The sequence below is a fragment of the Buteo buteo genome, chromosome 2, assembly GCF_964188355.1.
Source record: "Buteo buteo chromosome 2, bButBut1.hap1.1, whole genome shotgun sequence".
Lineage (NCBI taxonomy): Eukaryota > Metazoa > Chordata > Aves > Accipitriformes > Accipitridae > Buteo > Buteo buteo.
In genome coordinates, this window is record NC_134172.1 from 56,357,004 (window position 1) to 56,382,567 (window position 25,564).

Here is a 25,564-nt window from a genome sequence, read left to right on the forward strand (position 1 = left end):
TGGTTATTGCAACGGGGCTGGCGCAAGATAACTTGGGCTGTAAGTGTGACGGGTGCGTGGGTTGGGCAGTACCTTACACTAAATGAAAATACACCACTCTTCAATGTGAGCAGCAGCGTTTGTCCCCAGATATGTTAGCACTGATTTGACAAAACTGGTGGGAATAGAAGCACAGGTCGGGCCTTAAAACACTTATTTAAGCTGTGCAGATATTCTTATTTCAAACTGGAAGGCACTCACTTCATCTTAGCTCTGACCCCTATATTTTCTTTCCCCCTTGAGAAACAGTGAATATTGTCTATAGAAAGCAGACATTCTGGGGTTTGAGACCTGTGTGTATTTGATAGTCCACTTTCTACTAAAAAAAAAAAAAAGTTTTGAGCAACCCTAATTGGAGGCCTGAAGAGAAAGCTAAAAGAGATGAAAAGAGGCCTTACTGAACATTAATACTGTCCAGGAGGAAAGCTCTGGCGCACTCGTGTTTGTAGGCAGTTACAGCCCCTATCTGTCAATGTTAATATGCCATGCAGAGAGAAGTGTCTCCTGTTACATCTCCGAATGTGTCAGTGATGTATTTGAAATATACCCATCACCAGAGGACACAAGTATGAGAAGCATTTTGTTTTGCAGCAACAGAAAAGAGAAAACCTTGCAAAAGGGTGCCAACAAAGCAAGATTGTGGTGAATCATAGCCGCTCTGTGGAAGATCTGGAAAAGATACGGAAATCTTAAAAAAAGAAAGCAAAGGGGAAAAAACCCTGCCAGAAGGAATTACTAGTAATTTTGGAAGCAAATGCTCCAGAGGGGAATAGCCAAATGAGGATGAGGAAGGGGCTTCTGAGGCCATTGAGCGAGCAAGGAGGACGATGCAATGAAGGAAGGATGTGCTGGAGATCCATCGCTTTGCCTCCTGCCTCTCTGGTGGATCATGGGGTGTCCCTGGGGCAGGCCAGAGGCCATGTACACCTTCCTGCACACCAGGAAGTGTGCTGGTGTGTTTTGGGGATGGGATGGGGAAAGTGCATGCCATGGCAGCCCTCCTCTTCCTCCTCCTCTAGGGTATGCTGCGGTTGCTCCTGCACACATGGTTCAGGGACTATTGATTCATTTTTAGGCCACTTCCCTATACAAATTAGGCTCATGCAGCCTGCCTGAGCGCCCGTCCGTTAGTCTCCCCTGGTAACTCGTGAAGCCTTTTGTCTTCAGGCACATTGACAGAGGGGTGAAGTTTCAGAAATATCTCATCCCTATGGGTTTTGTGAAAATAAAGGACTAAGTAGAGAAGAGAGACCCTCTTCGCTTCTCTGCTGAAGGACTGACTACAAGAGCTCGGCCGTTATTAGGCATCAGAAACCCACACGGATGAGTCCCTCCCTGGGCTTCATTGCTTCTGCTCCACAGGAAATCACTCATGTATTAACTGAATTTTCTCATCCTTCCCTTTATAAAGCTAGTGCTCTACTGTAACAGAGATAATGACATATTTCGCCTGAAATAGGATGCTTATGAGAACCTAGCTTGAAATAAAGATTATAAAAATGTAATGTATAGCAATTGTAATATCATCCACGAAGTGGGAGAGCGAGAGACAAACAGATACATAGGTAGACAGACAGATAGATTTCTTAATTGAACTCTCTGCTTGGCTGTATTTCCTTTAGGCAAGTACCATAGGTGACTAGCAATAAAGGACCATAAGGAAGAACATGTAGGGTTTTTTAACAAATTTGGCTTATCATAGGCAAACTTTTACACTTGCATCAGCCTATACTGAAGATCCCTAAATAATTCAAAGCATTCAAATGATCTAACATTTGCAAAGTAGTATTCTCCCCACAGGTGCTTAAAAGTAGAAAACAAGATGGCAATATTTCCTCTTTTAAAATACTAACAATATTCATTCCCCTGCTCCAGAGCATTTAATATCCTATATAAATCAATACCCACCTCACTATCTATCGATAAATGAATAATTACATTTCTGCCTATCCCCAGACACTCTGAAACCATTTATTCTAGTCATTTAATCACAAAGCTGTTACTGCAAGGGAAATTCAACCACACGTGAATACATAAAGCCAAAACCAGAGAGCTAAGCTGAGAACTTCACTACAATAACTGCCTCTTCCAAAGCGAGCTGCTTCTCACTTTCCCAGGAGATGCAGTAGGTATCTCTTCACTTTTCAAAACAATAACTGGTATGGTAAAGCTCAGTCAAGCAAAGCAGAACTTCACTCACTTCACTTTTCACAGTCAACATTTGAATGCAACAGGGAGTCCTTGCTGGTCTGATCAGGAACTCTCTTTCTCCCACTCAAAGGACCTGGGGTCCCAAAATGTTCACACTGGAGCCTCCATTTGAACAGGAATTGTATAACAAGACCCATCTGTCTCTATAGAAAAACTTGTTATCTCAAATGAACACTCTTCTTTTGTGTTTTTTTGAATGGACCTACGTCTGGGAAAACTGAAAATATTCATCTTCACCCCATGGAAGCCTTAGTTTACCCACAGCAACAGCATTCCCCTTCCCATTTTGTTCACTGTCCTTTTGATGCCATGTGCCTGCTGTTAGGAGACCACATGCATATGCATTAGAGAGTGTGTGTGTGTCTGTGTCTGTGTCTGTGTGTCTGTGTCTGTGTGTATACACCTACAGACAACACATAAGATTCAGAGGAAGAGTCTAGTTTTGATGTGAGAGTACTAGTTTCTCATTCACTGACATTAACACAATCTTCCTCCTGCACCTTGGTGAAAGCCTCGGAGATGACTGAATTAGGCTATGTCTAAGTCAAAATACTTAACAAATATTAATTATATAAAACTCCCTCCCATCTCAATTAGATATATGCTTTCCGTCTGTAAGAAGGATGGAAACTCAGATGACTTGCCAGGGTTCAGAGAGCAGAATGGTGATATGTTCTCCCAGCTCCCCATCCTATGCAAACCTGTTCTTCCTTCCAGACAGGCTGGGTATGTTTACCATGTCTCTACCTTTGTTTTTGCTCACCTTCCATCCCCACAGGGAGCCCTCAAGCACGTATTTATTTGCACTTCGAACCTGTGCTTGCTTGCACAGCTATGCTTTAGCTCAAGCTGGGACCTGATTGCTTTAGGGGAGACAGAGACGAGATTGCCTGAGTGCCAGTAAAGCTTCAGTGCCTTTGTCTGCAATTCCCCCCATTCACCCCAGCACTCCAAGTTCTCCTGCTGTTGATACCAACAAGTGGGAAAGAATCCTACAGCAGTTCAGAGAAAAGCGTGTGCAGCACAAACACCCACGGGTGAGTGCAAAATAGTGTGATCAGACTAATGGGGACTGAACTTCGCTTTCAACATCAGAAATAGCAAAAGCCTTTATGCATATTCTGATGTACACCATAGATGGTTTACTATGTCAGATTTAACTGTGGGAGGTGTCTTGCATCCTATAAATGCTAGGTTACAAAAAATGCTGACATATATAAGTATGTATGTGTATAAATACATATGTCTGGGTCTTTGTGAAAAATAACAGCCTAGGATGGCTGGACAGATAGCTGACCAACTAGCTTGCTATACACATCCTTAAAGTGTGTGTGTGGGGGGGGAAGCCTCTAAGCTACATGCGTCTTTCAACACTGACTTGACTTGTAAACCCCTAAGTACGCTGAGAGAGCTGCAGCCATCTCAGGTTCCATCAAGTTGCCTTTTCACTGAGTGCATGGCCCCCAATCCTGCTCTGCAGGTCTCAACAGCCCCAGCAGAACAGGGACACATAGTGGGTCAATCAGGTAGCTTGGTCCTTCATTATTCAGCTTTAATCTGAGTAGTAACAGCAAAGCTTTGGTGGGTATGATTTGAACAGCAGCCAGGCAGAGGACCATGATAACGCAAGAGCCAGGAAAGGCCCTGGCAAAGTCTTTTTGTAGTCCCTGTGGTATCCAAATTAACAAGTATTTTTCAAGAGTGAATAGGAACACATCCCATTTCTGCCATTCAGCATCCTGCCCATGGCAGAGGTGGGTCAGGCAGCCCTCACCCCCCACGGCTCACAGGCAGGCATGCAGCAGGCCTTGCATCCCAACACAGACCATTCAAACCTGCTCTCCTTTTGAAGTTAGCCCTGCCTTGAGCAAGGGACTGGACAAGAAGGTCTTTTCTGACCTAAATTATTCTCCAGTGCCAAGTTCAAAACCTGGTTTAAGCGGACATTTGGGTGGGATGGAGCTTGCCCTGCTCATTTTGAATCATGGTGGGCTACCTGTCACTCTGCAGCAGCAGAGAAATAAGATCTGATTTGCAAGGAAAGAACACTCCTGATGCGAGAAGACTCCCAAGTAGCTCAAGCCAGCTCTCTTCCCTACCACCACTGCCCACATGGACAGAAACAGAGTAAAGAAAATTTCAGGCACAACTGCAACTTCACTACTCCTGTTCCTTGGGAGGATGCAGCAGCTCCCACCTGTGCTGGGTCCAGGCTGCAAGACCAGGAGAACCTCTGTGGCTTTGCGAGACCATGGTGCTGCTCCAGCCACAGAGGGCAGTTTGGCAGGGGAGGCACACCTGGCCCGTTGTCAGGAGCAGGGAGTTGATCCCAGTCCAAATCTGCTGTTGAGATAACAGATAAAGACTAAGTCTACTCAGAAATTGCCACACTGCACAGATCTGTCTGCTTTTGGGATTTGTGCTAGTTTGATGAAAGGGTTGGCTCCTATCCTCAGCTGAACTCTCATGGTTCAAAGTTGTGCTGGCTTTTTTCTGTGTCCTTTGGGGTGAAAAATGTCTTGCAGATGCTGCTTATAATTATTTCCCCTATGTTTCAACATTCTCCAGATGAATGTCACCCGAAGCAGTGCTCTGAGAGACTGCAATCATGATTGCCAATAGCCAACATCCAGACTAAAAATAAAAAGCCACAGCATGGGACTGAGAGACGAGCAATACATCCTCTGGCAAAAATCACCGACTACTGGAAAGAAAAGGCCTCACCGCTCCAGTCCTGTCTTCTCCATGCTGAAAGAAGCTTCCATCTAACAGCATACTCTCTGCTGTCATCAAGAAATCAAGATAGCTTGTAGAAAGCACTAGGTGAGCTGACCTTTCCTTTTCATACGTGTCTGTGTTCAATAGCTGTGAAATTTTGGCTTGGCAGTAAATACAGTGGAGGGAAAGGTTTGTCAGCAGAGCATTCATTTGCCCCTTGGAGGAATCTGGGGAGCTGTTACCAAATACTTATTTTTGGCCCCAGAGCTAACACATCATCATTTTTTTCTTTCCTATGGTTTCAACAGCCACTTTTTGCAGAGGTGGATTAGGCTGAAAGGATCCCACCTGCAGAAGGGAAAGAAACCTAAGAAAAACATTTTCTGGGAGAGACCCATAGTCCCTGCCTTGCTTCCTCCTGGCTGTCACAGCCCAGGAGGGAGGGAGAACTGCTGAGGATGATGTTTCCAGGAGTATTGGGATGTGGATGGGGAAAGGGGGCAAGGAGCAGAGCCACGGGTCTTCCTTTTCCCCGCGTGGGTGCTCAGTGCAGAGGGTAGAGGGTGCACAGCACAACCATGCTGCAGAGATGGGACCCACTGGGCTGCACACCTTGGTACCAGGTAACATCAGCTCTTTGGACAAAGCCTTCAGGTTGACCTGCCTTGTAACCACGTGTGGCACATGGCCAGCCTGGCAGGAAGAAAATACAACAAGCTTGCAAGGCTTCTCAATTAGTTCTCCACTACAGCTCAGGAACTGAGACCTCAGGGTTTTGCCTAGTATATCAATTTTTGCATATTATACCTGAGATGGGCTGAAATATTTATTTCCCTTCCTTTTGATTAGTATTTTACACGCAAGGAGAATCTGTTCATTTGTCAGGCTGACCTTGCTCAGAATGGGGTCTAGAGACCAATCCTTTATGTGCTGCTAGTAGGACATATACTTGAGCTAAGTAGAAGTATTTTGTGGCAGCTGATCCACCAGTTCACTGCAGTGTTAGGGCTGATCCTAGCCCTGCAACAAAAGCCTTCCTGAGTTTTGCACACAGTAACCTCGTAAGATGATGACACTTGAAAAATAACGTGACACTCTACCCTTGTGAAAATAAATAAAAGGCCACATCTTTGAACAGCAGTGGTGAGATGTTTTATTTGCACTCATTTACCCCATGCCTGGGAGACATGAATTCTTAATGACTATTGCTACACAATGTTAAATGCAAAACAAAGTGCTTCATGTGAATGATCATAATTGTTTCAAATCAGACTCTAAACACCCAGTTGAAAAAGGACAGTACCACCTTTGAAACAAAAACGTGGCTCAAGAGGGAAGGAGAGAGATTCTAGCTCTTGTTTTCCATTTTCACAAGACTCCCGAGCTTTCCCTCCCAGTCTGCGCAGTCCTGGGCAGATCGTTTCCCTGGCCTCTTGCTCCCTGGGAGGACCACAAATCCTGGTGCATCCTCATTTAACTGAAATGATCCCCAGTTAAAACCACAGCACTCAGGCTGATTCAATAGCTTGTTTGGCCCACTGTTTTTTAAGAGGTTGCAGAGCTATAAACATGTTGTTTCAGGGGAGGACTTAACTGCCAAGAACAAGCAGATGATATTATTAGATTCAGGGCTAGAAAGAATGGAGTCTAGATGTTCCCTTATTAAAAAGTAAGAATATTTACTTAACATTACCTCTCTGTGCTCTGAAGTGATAAATATGATCAGTAAGTGTCTGATATCTCAAGTCAAGACTCAATCCCAACTTCAGCCTTCTGCTCCCTTAGAGGTTTTATATGGGTCCGTGCATTTGATGACATGCCTCCTGGAAAAAAAGCGTAAGATGATAACATTTACAAAGTTTATATGTGTTTTACAAGGGGCTCCCTTTTCACTTGTGATAAGACACAGGAATTTCAGGCACAGGCCAGAGAAGAAAAAAAAGTGTCATAGCTAAGTTAGGGAAGGAGGAGAAAAACTTTTCTTCTTTAGTTGATCTAGTAAAAACACCTCTTCTTCTTGGTCATTGATTCACAGTACCTACAAAAATCTTTCCTGCGTATAAATCTGCCTGCATCTATTGCAAGAAGCACTGGGATTACAAGCTTGCAGGCTGGTGGGGGCTGCAAGAGTCACAGGAATCAGCAGGCGCACATTTTGGTTAAAAAAAATCATGGTGATTTTCCTGAAGACGTGGGGACTCCCGTTCATTTTGCTGGTCAGATCAATGCCCTTGCAAGGAGGTAGAGGGTAACTGCTAAGTCCTTCCCCACCTGCTCTCATTGGAGGCAACATCTGCAAAACCCTTCCCTCCCAAGCACAGCACACGCAGGATTTGGGAAGATCCCATTTTGAAAGAAATGAAAATCAATGAAAAGCAAAAGCAAAAATATCCAAGATACACATCTAACAGGTATTGCAGGCCCAGACCCAACAGAACATTTAAACACTTATCTCCTATTAGTGCACAAGTAGAAAGAAATAGGAGCCATTCTGAGCCAAGAACACGTGGAACAAACTTAGATGAAGAAAAATGCTCCTTAATGTCCCTAGGCCTGCTTATTTAATGACACCAGAGCCATACACATTGTTATTCCAGCAACGATAAACACAGCGTTGGAGCCCATCACCCTGCTAAGCACATGTCCTGACCCTCATGAAACGGTGACATCACACTGTGAACATCAGTGCTCCAGTGACCAAGGAAGCAGCATTAAACAGACCCTTTCACCTCCAGCACAGCTTTTGGTGGGTTTGAGAAATCCACCCCTGCTGAAATTTCAAACAAAAACCTTTGGATGGGCCATCACTTGAGGTGGGGAAGCAGCTCACATGGCTCATGGGAGTCCTGGCAGACTGTTCAGCTGTGTGGGAAGCTCCACACTTCTAAGAAGTGAGACCTCCAACAGCATACTTCTGAGTTAAAATGGGACATCTGTATTTCAGACAAGCTTGCTGCTTAACCTGGGTTTTCTTCAGCTATTCTGATGGAAATGAGAGGATAACACATCCTAAAGAATCAGATCTGGGCGCATTGTTTTCATGACCAAGAGTATGTGGCTCCACAAAAACAGCTTACTACCTTTGTAAGTACCCCAGATGTAAGGGTCTGCTCAAGATAAGTCTGCTGCTAATACTTTAGGCATGTTGACTATGTCCTAATTCACGCTTGCTAGACTACATGATTATCAAATCTTAAAGCAACCAGTGTTTCTAGTCATATTTTATCCTAGAACGTGGTTATCAGCTCACATCTATGCCTTATTTACACTAGAATTTAACAACATATTTAACAACATGTATGCAAACATATGCTAAATCCCTTGGCTAAAAACCAAGGATCAGCATACATTAAACCACCTTCATGTTGTCCAGAATATTCTGCAGCATTTTAACTGTATGATGAAGCCATGGCAGTTTCTGACCTAAGACAGATGAGTGCTGGAGCAGCACAGGTGAGACGTGTTTCACATGATGGCAGGATGTTTCCCCAGAGAGCACTACGGCACATCTTCCATTTTTTTCCCCCATAAAGGTACAATGGAGGGGACAGGCTGTGCTAGTGTCCGCTTTTGGTGTGCCAGGTGAAGTGCTGAGGCTCTCATAGCAAGAGGAGGAGCTGCCGGAGTAGCAGGAAATTCCACTTTCCCGGGTGTTTCCTAATTAGCATCGTTTCTGGAGGCAGAGTACCTAATCCCAGGGTGCAGAACTGACCTGGTTACTGAAGGAGAGCATTGTCTAACCCTGGTTGTCCACTGTTTTTCCCTGTTCTGGAACATAGTTATTATATGCTCACATAACCAGACTCTGTACTTCTCACTCAGAAATGAGCCAGCTGGGACTCAGAGAAGCACCCCTTCCCAGCCGGTGATGTGTGCAAGTATCATAGTTTCTTATAAATAAAAATACAGGCGCCAAAGGAGAGCACAGTGCTCTGCCTACAAAATACACCCCTGCGAGTGCTCCAAAAGCCAGGACCTGCTTGCGATGTATCTACAGCCAGCAATTCAGCCAAGCTGAATATATCTTAACACTTGTGATTATCACATCTCAGAGATCATGTTTGCCTCCCTAGGCCAGGGATTATCAGCCCAGCAAGCCCGTGGTTCCCACTTTTAGGGGACTATTCCCTTTTCTCACAGATCACCCACTGTCTCACCCAAATGCTATAAAACCTGCAGCTGCAGGTGGGGCAGCAGAAGGTGCTTCCCATTGCCCTGTACCCACAGCAGGACCGGGGCCACAGTTTGGAAACACCCTTGTCTTCACCAGGCTGCTGCTCACCCCTCCTAGCTCCCTAACATAGACCTTGTCATGCCTGTCTGTGCTGCCCTGAGCAAAGCAACTCCCTCAGCCCGACCGTGATTTCGTCAGACCCATCACACCCCGCCAACAGCATCTCCTGGCAAGGTGTTTGCAGCAACACCCGCATATAAGGAAAAGCACCACATAAGCCCTTCTGCCCAGCAGAAAAAGGCTCGTGAGGCTGAAAACGTAATCAGAGGAGGCCATGTACATCTTATCTGGAATGCCAGAATGCCGCCTTTATAAGCGGAGCCCTGTATTATCAGAAAAGAGGCTATTTTCGGCTTCTTAGATCACCCTCTGGAGCGGTGGGTGACCGGTGCTGCAGGAGCTCATTTAGGAGTCACTAGATAGAGAGCTGCAGCAAAGCAGCTGGGGATTTCTGGGAACACGGGGTCACCCTGCATCCACACCATCCTCTCTGCACGCTTCCAGCAGCGGAGCAGAACAGGCTCAGTGGAATAAGGCAGATGCCATTAAATTACAATAATTTGGAAGCATTTTTTGCCTAACCTGCTAAGCTACTGACTTATCTTTTTTTATCCCCTGCACCAGAGAGGAGAGGGAATGCAGTGGGGACAAATAGACATAGATGATATTATTTTAATACCAGGATTATTTCAATACATGTAATAAAATTCAGTTATGCTCAAAAAGTTAAATAATTTACTGTGTTTCTCTGCACAGTGCACTAAAAAATACATGGTTAAAGCAATAATTTATTCTTTGACAACAGGAAACAGCTGATAAAAGAAAACCTCTGTTGTTTTGGATTTACAGACCATTTCCCATGTGTTGTGTTTGCTTTGGCTGTCTCTCTGGCATCCGCTGGTAGAGATGAGAAGGAGGGGAAGGCAAGGGTGTCGCTCAAAACACAGGACCTCCAAATGCTGTTGCTCCTGTTGTCTTCTGCATAAAGGTAGCAAGGATCCTCCTGAACCCTTTTCCTCATCCCCAGAGCTTTTTTAAGGTAACTGTGTGAGGCTATTGTCCTAGTAGAGCTCCAGAAACTCTCTGGAAACACATCACAAACTTCCTGGGAATAGACAGGCTAGGAAGTCCATAGTCAGGAGACAGAGGGAAAAAAAAAAAAAAAAAAGGAATAGCCTAAATAAACCGGTATGCAATTGCTCCCACATGTTACTCTGCAATCCTTTTGTGCTTGGCTGGTGGTTTTATTTCCTAAAGGAAGCACTCCTTAATGACTGTCACACTCGTGTCACTGGCTGTCTAGCTGCCTTTTCCCCACCTGAAGAGTGAGCCTCCACGTATTTCGGTTTGCGCCCATCCCTGCTTTGCTGCATGGCCTCACAGTTGCCCCTTCACAGCATGTCGGGTAAGAAACCTCTCACCACGTGCTGAAGTTGTACCTGTGCTGCCTGCTCCCAGCACTGGGCAAATGAGGCAGCCCAGTGCCTGAGGAGCCTGGAGACCATTGCCTCAGTCAGGGCTCATGAAGGAAGGGAAAAGGGATTTCTTGTCTTTTCTTAATTATGCACAAAGAGGCTTTGAGATTGCTTGCTGTCTGGTTCTTACCTGAGGAACAGCAGGACTGCTAAGTCTTGTGTTGGTGGTTTTGTTCTTTCTTTTCCCCTGAAGAACCCTCCAGAGGTCTCAGAGATGGGAAAAAGCAGGATATTGAATCTTTTCTACCCAGCAGTCCCCACATCCTGAAGAAGGGCTCGTGAACCCTAAGCTTGTCCGTGCTTCCTGGCTCTAATGCAGGTCTTGCAAAAGCTATGACCCTTATGTGCAGGAGGAACCACCAAAAAGTTCTGTTAAAACACGTTTATCTTCCAAGCTTCGGGGATTTTGAATATCATAATGCAGTGATAAAGTAACTGCACCATATATTTAAAATTGTCTGAGATTTCCAGTGTAGACCTTAACACAGTGCTAAATAGGGCAAACAAAAATAGCTGTTACTTTGACAAGTGCTTATTTAAAGCCTGTTTTGTCAGCATTGCTGCCCTGGTTATGACAGGGAAGTTGCTTAGAAATTGCATAATTATCAATATTAAACGCAAAAGCAACACAGCACCGCACAATTCAATAATGGAGTGGGTCACGTTTGCCATGGCTGTTGCAGCCTCTATTAAGGCTGCAGCAGCTCCGTCTCAAACCATGGCCTCAGGAAAATGCCGCGCTGCTGCTGCTCCTCATTTGCTATCAGTCCAGGAGGTTGCTCTGCTCGCGGCATTCCGATTGCTGCACCAGGAGAGGCGATAAGGACACTATTTTCTCACTCGCCCGCACTCTGCTGAGAGAAGGGAGCACTACTGCCTTTATGGCTCACTCTCCAAGCGTCCGGCACTCATCACTGGACCCTTAATGGACTTCAATATGATAGGGGTGCAGCCTGGAGAGCGAGGGGAGAAACAGTCCAAAAAGATTAGGAGCTCCTTTTTGCACATAATAAAATTTGTAGCAAGTTCAGCACCTGGGCTTCTGTGGTATAAAAGAAAATATTCAGTGCTCTTTCCCTCCTTCCCCTTCCTCTTGTCTTGCCCTTTCTCATAGTGGAAAGGAGGTGAGAGAAGATGACCAGCTGAGAGATGTTTTTTTAATGGTTTGGTTTCACAGACTTTGTGTTGCTCATGTACCACCTTCCTTCCAATCTCCAGGGGCACCTTCAGGTGGCTTGTCCTCCCATTTTCTATCAATCAGCTCAGCAGGTCACTCGAAGGGCCTATCCATGTGATTGTTTTTTTCAGTCAAAGCATAGAAGGAAGCATTGCAGCAAGCTCCACACCACCTTTCTCCCCACCTTTCTCCCTCCCAAGGTTTATTGCATGCACCAGGGCAGGTTTCTACCCACAAACATTTGTTACACATCAGACTTATCTGAATGCAAGCTCGGTATTGATCTGCCCCCTGCACTTTAGTCTAGCTCATTTACTTTCAGGAAAAAAAAAAACATAGTGAAAGTGAGGAGGGAGCTCTGGCCTGCTGCTGAAGATCCTCTCTCACAGTGCTGCTTAGCCAGTGTCTCGCCTGGGGAAAGCAGCAGCAGGGTCAGGACCCTCTGGGTGCTGAGGCAGCCACACTGGAAGTGACAGATTTGCATTTAGCATCCAGCAGTGAAAAACCTGCTTTAAGTGCCTTGGTCAGCATCACATATGGATGCAGTGGCGGAAGCAGGTATGCCATCCCATAGTCAAATTCCTAAGGCACCATGTAATCTTCTCCCGTCTTGTAACCTGCTGCCTCATGGGCTGCATGTCTTCCAGCTACAGGAGCACTTGGGATGAGGACCCTACAGCCAAGGGCTTTCTTCGTAATACAGTCTTCATTAATTTTAACAGTGGAATCATCCTGTGCACTACACGAGGATGGGGACTTAGGGAAAAAATTAGCATCATCATTTAATTAGAGATGGATCATAATAATAAAATCTGCACAAAGGGACTGGTGTGGGATTACAAAGAGAACCTTAATTGTGGAATTCTTACTATTTGACTTTGAGTCTCTGATTTTTCCATCTCAACACAATCTTCTTAACAGCTTTGGCATGTAATTTCCAGTTTTTTAAAAAAAGGAAAAAATTAGGAAAGACTGAAATGTTATCATTCAGCTTCACACTGACACCTGTATGTGTCATCAGCAAAGCTGGAATCTCTTCTATCTGAGACTCTTCTCACTTGACCTAAAGGATTAACTAATAGCAATAATAGGTTGCACTCTAGCCTGCTCACTGCAGGCTGAATATAAGGGGAGTTTGGCTAAAGCACTCTCCTCTGTGGCGAGCATGTGCAAACTGCAATTTTGCAGAGGCCTAGAAGTTAGGTAGATTTTCTGTGACAGTATAGTGACATTAGGCTTCCAGTCTCTGCTTCAAATGAGGGGTACTGCCAATGCTTTCTAAAGATAAAGTTGCCAGCCTTTTCTTTTTCCATGGATGAAACCCCTTTTTTCATTACCTTTGGGAGAGCTGAAATGTTTCAGGTGAAACTACCTATCAAAAAAGAAAAACAAAAAATCAACCAGAAAGCAACAAACCATGCTTCAGAGGACATCTGAAGACAATCTCACACTGAACAGCCAAAGCTTGACAGAAGTTACACAAAGCTGAAAATGGGACCTTCTCATCCGAAACACTGGCTGCCTTTAATAACCAACAGCTCTCCCCAGTTGCTCAGGTTTCCCTTGGCAGGCAGAGGATAATCATCCTCACTTCTTTCAGCAAAGCCTTTTAGACCTATGGGTGAAAATGAAGAAACTGTCATCATCACCAATCCCATCTACAGTGATTATTAATATTATCTGGAAGAAAAGCAGGGCTTTGTTCACACACAGGATTTCCTAACAATGAACCTACATACGACATCCCATACGTAAGAGCAGAGCTTCCCTTTTCGGCTGGCCTGACAACCATGACACAGCCCAGGCTCTGCCCCATGGGCAGCACTTGCAAAGCAGCTGAAGGTGCTGGAAAACACACTCCGGTGCAGGGCACATACGCAGGGCTCAGCCCATCCTGCTGCTGGCTGCTTTCAGCACCCCTTCGTGCTGCTGCGAACGGCTCTGCTGGGTGTAGACAGTAGTTAACCATGCCCCTCTGCCTCTGCCGGCACTCTAAATAGAGACTGGTGAAGATAGAAAACGCTGCCACTTGCATTTCTCTTGTAAAGAAATGTAAAAGCGGGTGCAAATAACACAGCGGCACAAAGCACCTTGAGAGCAATCAATCATTTGCATGTAAATTATTAACAAACATGTCTAACTCTGTTTCCAACCAAGATGATTCAAATATTTTTATTTTTGGGGCTACACAGATCCCTTGCTTTCTTTATGGTGCTTTTAAATTCAACAAAACAGAGGAAAACTACTCAAGTTCAAACTTCTTGACATTATTGTCAGTTTATTTCCATGAAGCTGAGCACTGAATATTATGAAACAGCTCAGGAATGCTGGACATAAAGGGAGATTTCCTTTTTTTCCCCTTCAGCTGAAATATCTTTTGGCAATAAATCCCCGCCGGAAATGTGCTTTCCCTGATTCCCTGGCTTAATTAGCTCAAACAATGTAAGATATGTAACACTGACCACCATGGGAAACCTGATAACAAAGAACAGTGATACAATGCAAGCCTTTCAAACAGATGCAGCCAGTACCCTGCTAAGACAAAAGTGGATTCAGTGTGGTGTCAAGCCTTTTCTTCCTTCGCTGCTGCAGGAGACACTAGCACTACGGTGAGACAAGTTAATCTTTGCCATGCTTTTCCCCAGTAATGATCTAAAAATTGCCAATTCCTCTGTAGTATGCAGGTCGCACATTAGTATTTTCGTCAAGGAAGAGACAGTGACTAATGCTGCAGCTCCTCAGCACTCAGGATGCATTCACTGCTATTGCCATAGGGAAAACTAGGAGAAAACTGACCCCAAAACTGGCTGCTCATGTGGAAATGAGCAGCGGTCTTGGTTGGCAAGACTGTATGCCCTCACACACTCATTTCTGAGAGAGCTGAGGCTGCGGTTTCCTCAGGATTTCTCTTCTGGGCTATATCCTGAGAAGCCCTACCCCCTGCCCTCGTTGAGCACCTGATCCCATCCCTGCCTCATCCTTCAGCAACGGTTTGTGCAGATGGAGGGTAAGCAAGAAGGATGTGCTGACTCGGGTTGTGAATATCCTTTTTTCATCTTGCCTTTCCTTGGTGCATTACTGCAAGTGGGGCAAGTTCTCCAGTGCCAGCCCCTGCTCAGTGCTGGGGTACTGCGGTAGCTGCAAAGCTGAAGGAAGGGTGGAGGATGAGGACCATAAGCAGTGGGTGAGCATGGGCAATGGTACTGCAAGAGCCAGTAACATCACCGGTGGTGGTAGCAGCGAGAAATACAGCCTCTCCTGCAGGTGAGCAGAATTGGGACCCTACTTAGGTCAGAACAAAATTAGTGTGCAGTTATGGGCTGGACTGGTGCCCACAGCATGTATAGTCCCAGTGTACATTAAAGCTGCTCTCCCCCAGTATTAAAGATGCTAGAGGAGAAAAGATGCAATAGGCTTTTGCGTATTTGTCCATTTAGAGTTTATAATTTTTAAGTTCAGACTTATCTATAGATTTCCTTTTACTTGCATTAGAAGCTTGAGTCTTACCACTTCTGTTCCCCAAAATACTCTGTGGACACCAGAGAACTGGCATGATTATAATGTCACAGGGACACAGGCAGGGAAGTGCAAGTAAATATGGGAACAGGGATTTCTTAGTCAGAGCGTTTATAGTTTGCTGCTGCTTCTGGTTTTGTCATTAGCTGTGTAACTCACATGCCTTGCAGGAAAACAGCGAAATTACTTTGGCCAGGTCTACCTGGCAGAGCTCTGTTGACTCAGCAGTGTCCATCAGGGACATGAAACCGGTCGGAGAGCTGACCTCCATCCTCATCCTGATGCGCTGGGGCCAGACACACCAGGGCTGTGCTTTACCGGCTCAACTTGTTTCACTGGCACACAGGTCCTGAAGCGCACCGCTGCTGAAAGCATATGCCCTACTAGCAAAGTCCTTCCCATGTACACCTGACCCTTCAGAAAAGGTGAGAAAGCTCTAAATCCAGAAGAAGTCCTCCAGTAGGGCATCTAGACAAAACAGAGAAACAGCAAATCCAACCAGTTTGAGGTCTAATGACTTGCGTATTCTTAATATAATATCAAATCGAGTTAAGAAAGCCCAACAGCCATCTCTTGGGCTTCTTTGTTCGTTGTGAAGAACCAAAGGTCACAAGCTCACTTTTCTTCTGTGGGTTGCCTTTGAAGCACGGGTGTCATCAGTGCACTGCAGGGCCCCACGCAGAAGGTCCCATTTGATCTGAGTCTGTAGGTGGCTAGCTCTTTTTGGTATCTCTGGTTATCACCTTTGTATTACAAGGCCAGTTGCGATCTGACTGATCTGTTAAACAAATTAGATTCATCCCTCTGGCTCTGCTAAAACTCAAGTGTAGCCTTCAGTTGGGTAAAGCACAGACACTCCAGCTTGATTTATATTAATGTAATTATAGATAGACCAATATTGAAATGGCCAACTTGCACTGGAGGCAAAATAAACAAATGTTTCTTCGGTGATCAGTGCATCATATTTTTTTTTTTAATTATAGCCTGCATGCTAACTCTAGACCATACCTAGAAAACATGGCAGTCTTAGTTCTCAGAGACAGTAAATGTTGCTCTTTTTCCAATATATCAAAGTGAGACAGTCTACAGAGTATGAAATTATTTTATACATGAGGTATGAAAGTATGTCATACACCAGGTATTAAATCTCAGTCCCGCAGAAGTCATTGGCAAAATTGCCACTAACCAGCAGAGACAGCACTTCAGTCTAGGAGGGTATGTGTGCATATGCAGTGAACAAATGTAAGAAGCCTGAGGAAAGAAAAAGATATCAGGAAAGTAGAGAAGATTACAAAATCGACCATGTCTATCATGAGTGCTGGGCAGCCACACGTGTCCTGCATCTGGTTCTCCAAACTAGTCCCATACATGGCTGCGGCATCACTTACAAGAAGATTCCAATTCATGGTGTCTTATAGAGCTGTTATTAAATACTGTTTACTAGGCACAGCTGTGCTTAATTCCTGCCTATATAGTCCTTGGTTCCAGCAGAGATTTTGAAGATGTTCCTATTATCACCACAATTCTGGAAACAAAACTTGCATGAGAAAACAGAGATGCAGAGCTCCCTCTTCATCTATGTTTTCCAGCCAGGCAACCAACTACACTGGCAGTAGAACAACACCAAACCCCTGGTTTTATACAGAATTGCTGGTGTGAACATTTTCTTTGGTTTGCCTCCAGAGGGGATAACAGTCTTCTTGGGATTTGGGTCTGATTGTTCACTGTTTTCTCAAAAAGAGCTCCCTCAGGGCTCTGGCAGAGTTTGGTTTGTAACTTCTGAGGCTCTGCATCTGGAGATCTGCCAAGCCTCTGCCTTTGGGTGATACACACTCCCATTTAATGGGAATCTACCACCCCTGCCCCACACACGCACACAGTTTCAGGCAGGAGGTCCTACTTTTTCTGGGAAAATTACAGCTACACAGGCACACAACAGTTGCGTACAAGCAGTCACACAGCTGTGGGATGCATCAGATCTGTTGGGCACGCGGCAGACGGCTGGACGCCTCTTGCACAGCAAAACCTCGGCATCCTATTGCTCACATACAGGGTGGCTCTGTACCTCAAGTTCAGTGAGTTCATCTGGGCCTGGCTTGCCTGGAGCTGGTGAAACAGCTAACCCTCCAAATCACTGCACAGCACTCTGTCATTGTCACCAGGCTTCCCGTGTACTTGGCATGATGACTCAATTAAACCAAGATTTTCAGTCTGTTGCCTGGTGTTTCATTGGCTCCAGTTCACTTAAACAGACGTCTCCAGAAGGTCAGCTCAGGAAGGTAATGAAACACAAGCCAGAAAAATGTGTGCTTGCTTAGGGCACTTTTGCCAATGTAACAGAAATGTGAGCAGGGCAACTTCAGCCCAGCCCAATTCAGGTGGTTGCACAAAATGGAGAAATGTCAAGGAAGACTTTGGATACCTGTAGAGCTTATGGTAAAAAAAAGTGCAAGAAATAGGTTCCTAAACTAATAAATCTATATCAGTATTTAGCCACTAAATTACATGATGTGATTTTGCATTCAGAGGAATTCCAGTTGTTTTATTCTTGATGTTTGCAGTTGGCTAAAGGAAGACAAACTCACTGAATCATTTTAACGGACTTGTGTTATTGAGGAAACTAGAATATTACAGTACTTCAGTACTTACAAACTTAAATTTATAGAGAACAGTCAAAATGAATATCTGTTACAGACTTACAAATAGTCTTCCTGGAGATACACACAATTGTCTCCACCTGGTATACTTCTGATCGTTATTTACCATGCAGCGAGAAAAAACATTCGGCTTGCTGGAAAAGTGCAGACAACACTAAACTTACTCAGTAGCTGCTTCTCTGGTTACAGTACTATAGCACTGGTGCTGAAGGAGGCAGTGGTTGGTGTAGTTAGGAAAGAAGGCCTCTCTTAAACCAAAGTGCCTAGCTGAATTTTTTCTTTCTCTCTCATTCATGCCAAAGGGAAACCTAAGGTTTCGTGTGAGCTATGGCTACGGATATAAAATAGCTTGGCCTCTTCTCCATGTGCAGAAAGCCTTATCTTGTCTCTATAAGATTATGGTCTATCCCTAGGTAATTGCTGAGCCCAGGCTCAAGAGATGGCCAAACAGGACTGCCACAACATCAAGGAACGGGCTCCACTGACATCCCAGGGAGTCAGTCCAAAGTCTCTGAGCTGAACACCCCAATCTTTCCAAACATCAGGGCTATAAATTATATGGTTCTTGTCTGTCCTATACATATATACATACATGTTTAGCTATTTTCTGTTACTACTAGCCTTCATGTCTTTTAATAACTAAGTATTCCACTCTGAAGGACAACTGATTGTCACAGAAATTATTTTTAATGCATTCATTTTGTATGTACCTGTCTCCAGGTAACTCCAGGACTCCATCCACATTGCCAACCATCATATTTTCAAAATTAAGTCTTTTCTCATGAACATTGCATAAGGACAAAATCAATCTGCTTCCCACCACACTATGTGAATAAAACTGAGGCTGTAGGATGATGCCAAGCCACACATTCGTGGAAACATTTAAGCATTTTCTCAGCTCCTTTGGACTGTCTTGAAATTCAGGCATGTGCTTAAAATCCTTTGCACTATTACATTCTTGGAGGTCAAAGTATTAATAGGGAAACTGGCCAGAGAGCAGTACTGATCTAACAGGTCTTAAACGCTACACTAAAAATGTTGGCAGATCACAAAGCCCTTTATTGATTTATTTTAAATGATGAATCAAATCTTGGTGTCCTTTTTGTCAGCTGACATTTTGAGCAACTCATGGTTCCCAGACACTGATGAGAAAAAAATGAGGAATACAGTTGATGAGATTCAGGACCCTGAGCCGGTAAGGTGCCCCCTGCAAGCAAGACGTTAAACCCCAATGACATCTCAGCATGGACTGAAAAGTGGACCTGTGCAAGCTCCACTTCCCCAGATCAGATCTGAAAACAATGCAGGAGTCACTGCCTTATGGCATTGTACTGATGTCAGCAGACAGTAACTTTAAATAAAGTAGGGCTCTCATTCACATTCATTGAGTAAATGTTCTTATTGCCTTGCAGCTGTTTGTTACCACGCGTCTGCTGGGCTACGATCTCCTGGCAACAAAGTCAACAGGAGAGAAATGGTGTCTGAGCTTCAGCCATTGTAATTTAGCCACTGCACCATCTAGCAACTTAACATGAACCCTCCCTTCTTGGTAGCTTGAACTAAATACACAACGAGGTACAACCTGGACTGGCTGAGGTGTAGGTACATGCTTCCCACTATTACTTCTGTCCCAGAGGGTCTAATGCCAAAGTCCCCTGCTTGTGTAAGGGAACAAAACTTGTGTAAAAGGCAAATGAAAAAGTTCCAGTAATTTACACCCAGCCACTGCCACTTCCCAATAAATAAAAGTGAGTGTGATGTGGGCTCTACAGCAGCACTCAGCAGACAGCCTCCCACTCCTCCTGGCTGGGCACCCAGCCCAGCCCATGCCAGTGGGACAAGCTCCTGCAGGCTCCCAGTAGAGCTCTGCTGTGAGCCACAGCACCAACTGGTGAAGGCACAGCCAAACCCACACCTGCGGTGGAGGCTGCATCTGCAGGCTACTGTCCCTGTTCTGCAAGGTCCCACCACCCACCATGGTTTTACCCCAAATCACTCCAGTTGGGATGTGTTGGTTCCCATCCTCTGTCAGACCCTTCTCCCAGGCGCCCCCATCCGTGATGTCCACAGTAGCACTGCCCTGTGTTTCCAAGCAGCAGGCTTGCTCTTCAAGGAGACTTTTGACAACTACTTTAAAAAATGCAAACTCAGGCCAAGTGCTCCATCCTTTTGGATGCTACCATACCTTCTAGAGCCGTTACTACAGAGTGGCATAGAGTACTTTTATTACGGAACTCACATTTGGCTTTTAAACGTTCTTTCTATTTCCCCAGACCAAGCTTGGATTTTTATTTTATTATTACACTTTGATTATTGCAATATATTTTTTATTATTGCTGTTAATTATTACTTAGCTCTATTGGTTATTAGGTTCATCACTGCTTGGAAAATTCTGTGTTAGATCTGGTCTGGATAAATGTCAAAAGATTTGGATACTTTTCCAAAAGTTTTGAATATGCAAAATTGTCTATATTCTTGGAAAGGAATGGAAATTAGCATATGAAAGAGGAAGAATCAGACAAAGTAGGGCAAATTAAAAGACAGACTCTAGTACCTCCCATCTCTGGGAGAATTTCCTTAAAACTGAGACACAGCATCCTAGTGAGGCTGTTTCTGCATAGCTTGTGTTAATTTGAAGTGTTTGTCTTGTATCATTACCCTTTATTATCAGGCTTTCTGTAATGGTCAGCATTACATATCTCAAGCCATGAGAGCTAATTAAATCAGGAACTGCAATTTTTGGAGTAATATAACAGATAGTTCCCACAATAGCATTCCCACAGTATTTCATCATCTCAGACTCTGGCTGTACTTAGAGGGAAAAAAAAGTAAATTCATTTTTGAAACTGGGTCTAGTTTAAGTCTTCAGCCAGACATCTGTGTGAGGCCTCCTCTATAGAAAGAACTAGGGAAGGGGGAAGCCCTTTGTTGGGAATCTTAGAATAAAATACCTGTTGATGGTCAACGCTTTTCAGCACAGTCTCATTTCAGTCTCCTGGGAAGAAAGCTAACTGACAATGTTGAAAGTGCTGCAGACAACGGCCAAGTGTGTATCCCTTCACGGCCAATGAGTGCGCAGGTGCCTCCATCCCCTCTGTGGTGGTGCCCAACATGGTTGCACAGGGCACCCACCCAGGGCAGCTGGGGCAAGGGAGCAGCTCTCCTCTTACCACCCTGCTTGGGCCTGGGTTGGACTTGAGTTGGGTTCGATCATGCCATGGTCACACCAGGTCCCGCCAAACACAGTGCTGTCATGGCAGACTGGACCCCAGCAGAGCACTTGGCTGAGGATTTGGGGATGCCCCATGAAACGCTGAAGATGCTTGAGGCAAAGAACACTAAGTCTGAGGGTATCCTTACATGTTTGGTCTTGAATTTGTGCTAAGGATGGGGGTGTGAAACGCTGGATCAACAAAGAAAGGTAGATTTGTCTTGAACAATGAAAACTCTTACAGTCAAATCTCCATGTCCATCTGGGGAATACTGCCTTTAGCAATAGCCAAAGAAGGAAGGGACATGCCTCCATGTCATGGAGACAGAGTAGTGCTCTGGAGATTCTCCATTACAGTTGTTGAAGTTACACAGAGCTGTTTTGAGGAAATTTATGCCCAATTCTTGCTGCTCACTATGGCTATTGAAGAACATTTGGACTTGAATCAACTTTTTGAAGAGCTGCTTTTGGATGCATTCAGATTTTGTACAGTTTTGCTTTCTGTAGAACAAAAAGGCCCATGAAAGCCAACAATTTAAAATCATTTCACACAAAATCACATTTTTTGGTCAATAAGTTTGCACCAAAAATTCACCAAGGTCTAATATAACCTAAGTGTAACTATGCAATTTCCTTGAAAATTCTGGATTTATTTTAGTTATTTCTGCATAGGAATGCCAAGTAATTAACAGCACCACCCACTAAAGTATGAATGTTTATTTCACAAAATGCTCAAGCAGATCTGACATCAAATGATCATTTCAAATATCCAATAGCTTTTCTAGCTCCCCCCCCCCCCCCATTTGATTCTTAATGCTGGGGAATGCTCCATACTGGGCAATGTGTATACAGAAATTATAAACGGTCACGGTGGGGTTTGCTTGCTGATACACAGTTAATTCAGTTGTCTCTTTCAAGTGAATTTACATCCTTCCATCTTCATGTAATGCCTTTGCACGGGAATTTAGGACATGTATCAGTTTTTGATTACATGAGAAAAGGCAATCCAATCCGATGAATTAATCCGACGTAGAAGAAATTTCAGTGCCAGAAACATCTCTACTTTCTAAAATGGAGTTGAAACATGGATTATCTGTGTTTCAATACATCCAGGCAAACCAGCAAACTCTGTTCAACTTCACAAGGGCAACTTTAATGACTTTTCCCTCTAGGTACAAACAAGCGGAAAATTTTTCCCTGTGTGACAGACACTTTCTTTTTCTGCAGTGCTTTTGTAACCAACAATATCTGTGTACCTTACTTCAACTTTTGCAAGAATTGGACAAAATTGCTTCACCCATTAGAGAAGGTATAACTCAATTGGATTCATCTTTCAGTTTACATCAGTGGTAAATTCAGTTTAAAATACATTACATATAGCATAGCTAAATATAGCATCCTGAATTGAGAATGAATTGCAGTTACTAGACTACAGTTTTCTCCCAGTCAATCCTACACACATCCTAAAGACTATTCCCATACTTGTTTACCTTGAGACTTAATTATTTTACACCCTAAATATGCCATCTTCTACTTCTCATTTGTCTATGAATAAAGGTTTGAAGCATCTCTTTTCTGGATTATTAAGCAGAAGATTTTCAATTTCTAAGCTGTAAATATTTGTGAAAATATTTGATCTGAAATAACATATTGTACATTAAGCTGTAATGAATAAAATTCCCATTATTTCTTCTGTTGATGGCAGAGGGATGGAATTTAAATTCAGACATGTTGGTAATTGGTAATTCCTTCCTCCCCTTTGAAAATCAATGAAAATGAAATCCGTAACTTAGAATCCACATTTAGAATTGTGCTTAATAGCTGATGACATGATATGACCTATGGGGAGAAAATAACAGAAGGACTCTCAACTTGGAGAAATTCAAGCCCAGACATCTAGGGAAAATAATCCAAAACTCAGTTATTCCTCAGAAGGGAAAATGAGGAAAGTAATGCTGAAAGAAGCCTGAGGGTGATAGTAGAGAGTGCATTAAATGTGACTGAGCAAAAAAAGAGAAAGGGAAATTTTTGGCTGCAGATTCAAAGACATCACCTCCTGGAAAAGGGAAGAAAAGATTCTACTCCATATGGCTTTGGTGTGACCACACTAGGAATACTAAGTTCACTCCTGGGTACCTTATTAGCATCTAAAAAGGCAGGTTCAGTGGAGAGCAACAATAGTGTCTAAGGGGTTGTCTGGGCTGACTTTTAAGGGAAGATTAAAATAGTTTAGGGGTGGATTGGGGCACCTTTTATTCCTATGGAGTAGCACTTTAATTCTTACTCCATCCTTTTCCCCTACATTTTAACAGGCCTACCTACAAAGCAAAATATTATGGGCAAGTGTGTAAAAGTCTGTCCCTAAAGATACATGTATCGGCTAAGCAATGAACAGGGGAAGTTCCAATAGACATCTATGTCGGAAGGGTTATTAACACCAGTGGGCATAACTTGGAACAGGATGATATTTTTAAAGGCAAAAATGTAAAAGAAAATGAAAACTTATTGACAGGTCTGTTAGGTGTTGATTACTCTCATAAATGAAGCGATGCATCTCTTGATACATTTAAAACTACGCTTGCAAAGCACAAGCAACTATACTCAAGAGAGCAATCCTGCACTGGACAGAAGATGGACTAGATGCCTTAGTGGGTCTCTCTTACTTCTACTTGCACTGACATAGAAACTTTAACGAGAGACAGGGAGTTACAAGCCAACCTGGTAATAAATATGCACCACTGTCTAATGTATGATTTGGCCAAAGCCCAGATAATTCCTGAAGTACACCTCAGGGCCTCATAATGACTCCAGTGCTAAATATCTTACAGTCCCACCTCTGCCTGGCTGGGGGGCAGTGAAACATTACACAGTGTAAATAAGAAATCAGTCAGTAATCCTGAGCTGCAGTCTCTAATGGTAGTGCTGGGGAGACTCTTTGGATCTGCTAGCAATACTGTTTAGATCAGTTTGTGCTGGGTTTAAGTCTATTAAAACCTCCCTGGGACGGCTGCTTTCTCAGAGTTTCTCTGCCGTGCCCTCTTCAAGTAGCACGTTCCTCTTTCTCCTTACCCAGGCCCAGGGCTTCCATCAGGAGGTGGATCATCACCACTTCAGTCAGGGGAAAAAAGTTTAGATCTTCTGACGGACGGATCTGCCACCCTTTGATACTGCAGACGTTCAGCAGGGATGGTAGGAATGGGCCAAGTGGGGCTGCTGGGCTGACCCCCACAATCCAACTGCACCTCATCACCTCCCCCAGGATGCCCTCTCTTCCCCAGTGCTCAAGCAGGCTTTGTTAGCACCTTCTGCCTTTTGGCAGAATGGTTTCTTTTCCCTTCATAGGTCATTAAATCTCTATTGATTTCAAGCAATGGGTTCTCCACACTGTGCAGGCTTTGTTATAAATTACTGATAGGGGACGTGAGTTGGTTTGGCTCCCCGGCCAGTGTATTTAGCAGTGAGTTTTAAGTGTACGTTTCTCCCTTTGCTCTTGTTGTGGTCCCCACACAATGACAGCAGCAGTCCTGCATTTCTCCAGAGCTAAGCATAGGTAATTTCCTTAGTCTGGGCTCCCAAGGAGAAGCCATTTCATATTTATTCATTCTTCCTCCTCTCAGTGCAAATTTACTCTCCTCTCTCCCCTGCCCCGAAAAAAACACATCCATATTAAATTACTGCCTTCCAAAAATAAGCAAGGAAAAAAAAGGCGACAGATCCTCTCACTTATTTTTTAACCGCTTTAAGGCAACATGATAGCGTCTCTCAGCTGTGAAATTACCTATACTGGGAAACTTTGCCCTCTCTGTGAAATGGAAACAGTGCAGTGAGCTTTTTTTGGTTTTCCACAGTCCTTTCTGTAGCATATATCATGTCTTCATTGTAGCCTTTCAGATGCTTGGAAAGCGCCGGCCCCAGGGAGAGTCAGGCCTAGCAGCCAGCATCCTTCAGGGCTTACTGCAAAGATCAGCTTTATGGAGGGATCTGAACTGAGATCTACACAAGTTTGGATCAAGTTTGGGTCAACCAACCTGCAGCAATCTGACAAGAAGTGTTTCCATGCTCTGGTTCTCCTTCAGGGACATCTGCAAACGTTTGTTTCTTGTTAGCAAACACATATTAAGTATGAGAGGTACTAACAACTTCACCAGTATCCATCCTTAACTATTTCTGTCAAATTTTCTCTCCCTTTCATCATCTTCCCAATATAAAATATTCTTATTGTTTATTTTTTAAAAGTCAGGAACGGACAAGTTGATTTACAAATAGCAATGAAGAAAACTGTTTTTCCTCAACAAAGTATATTTCTGCCATATTCATTTTACCACT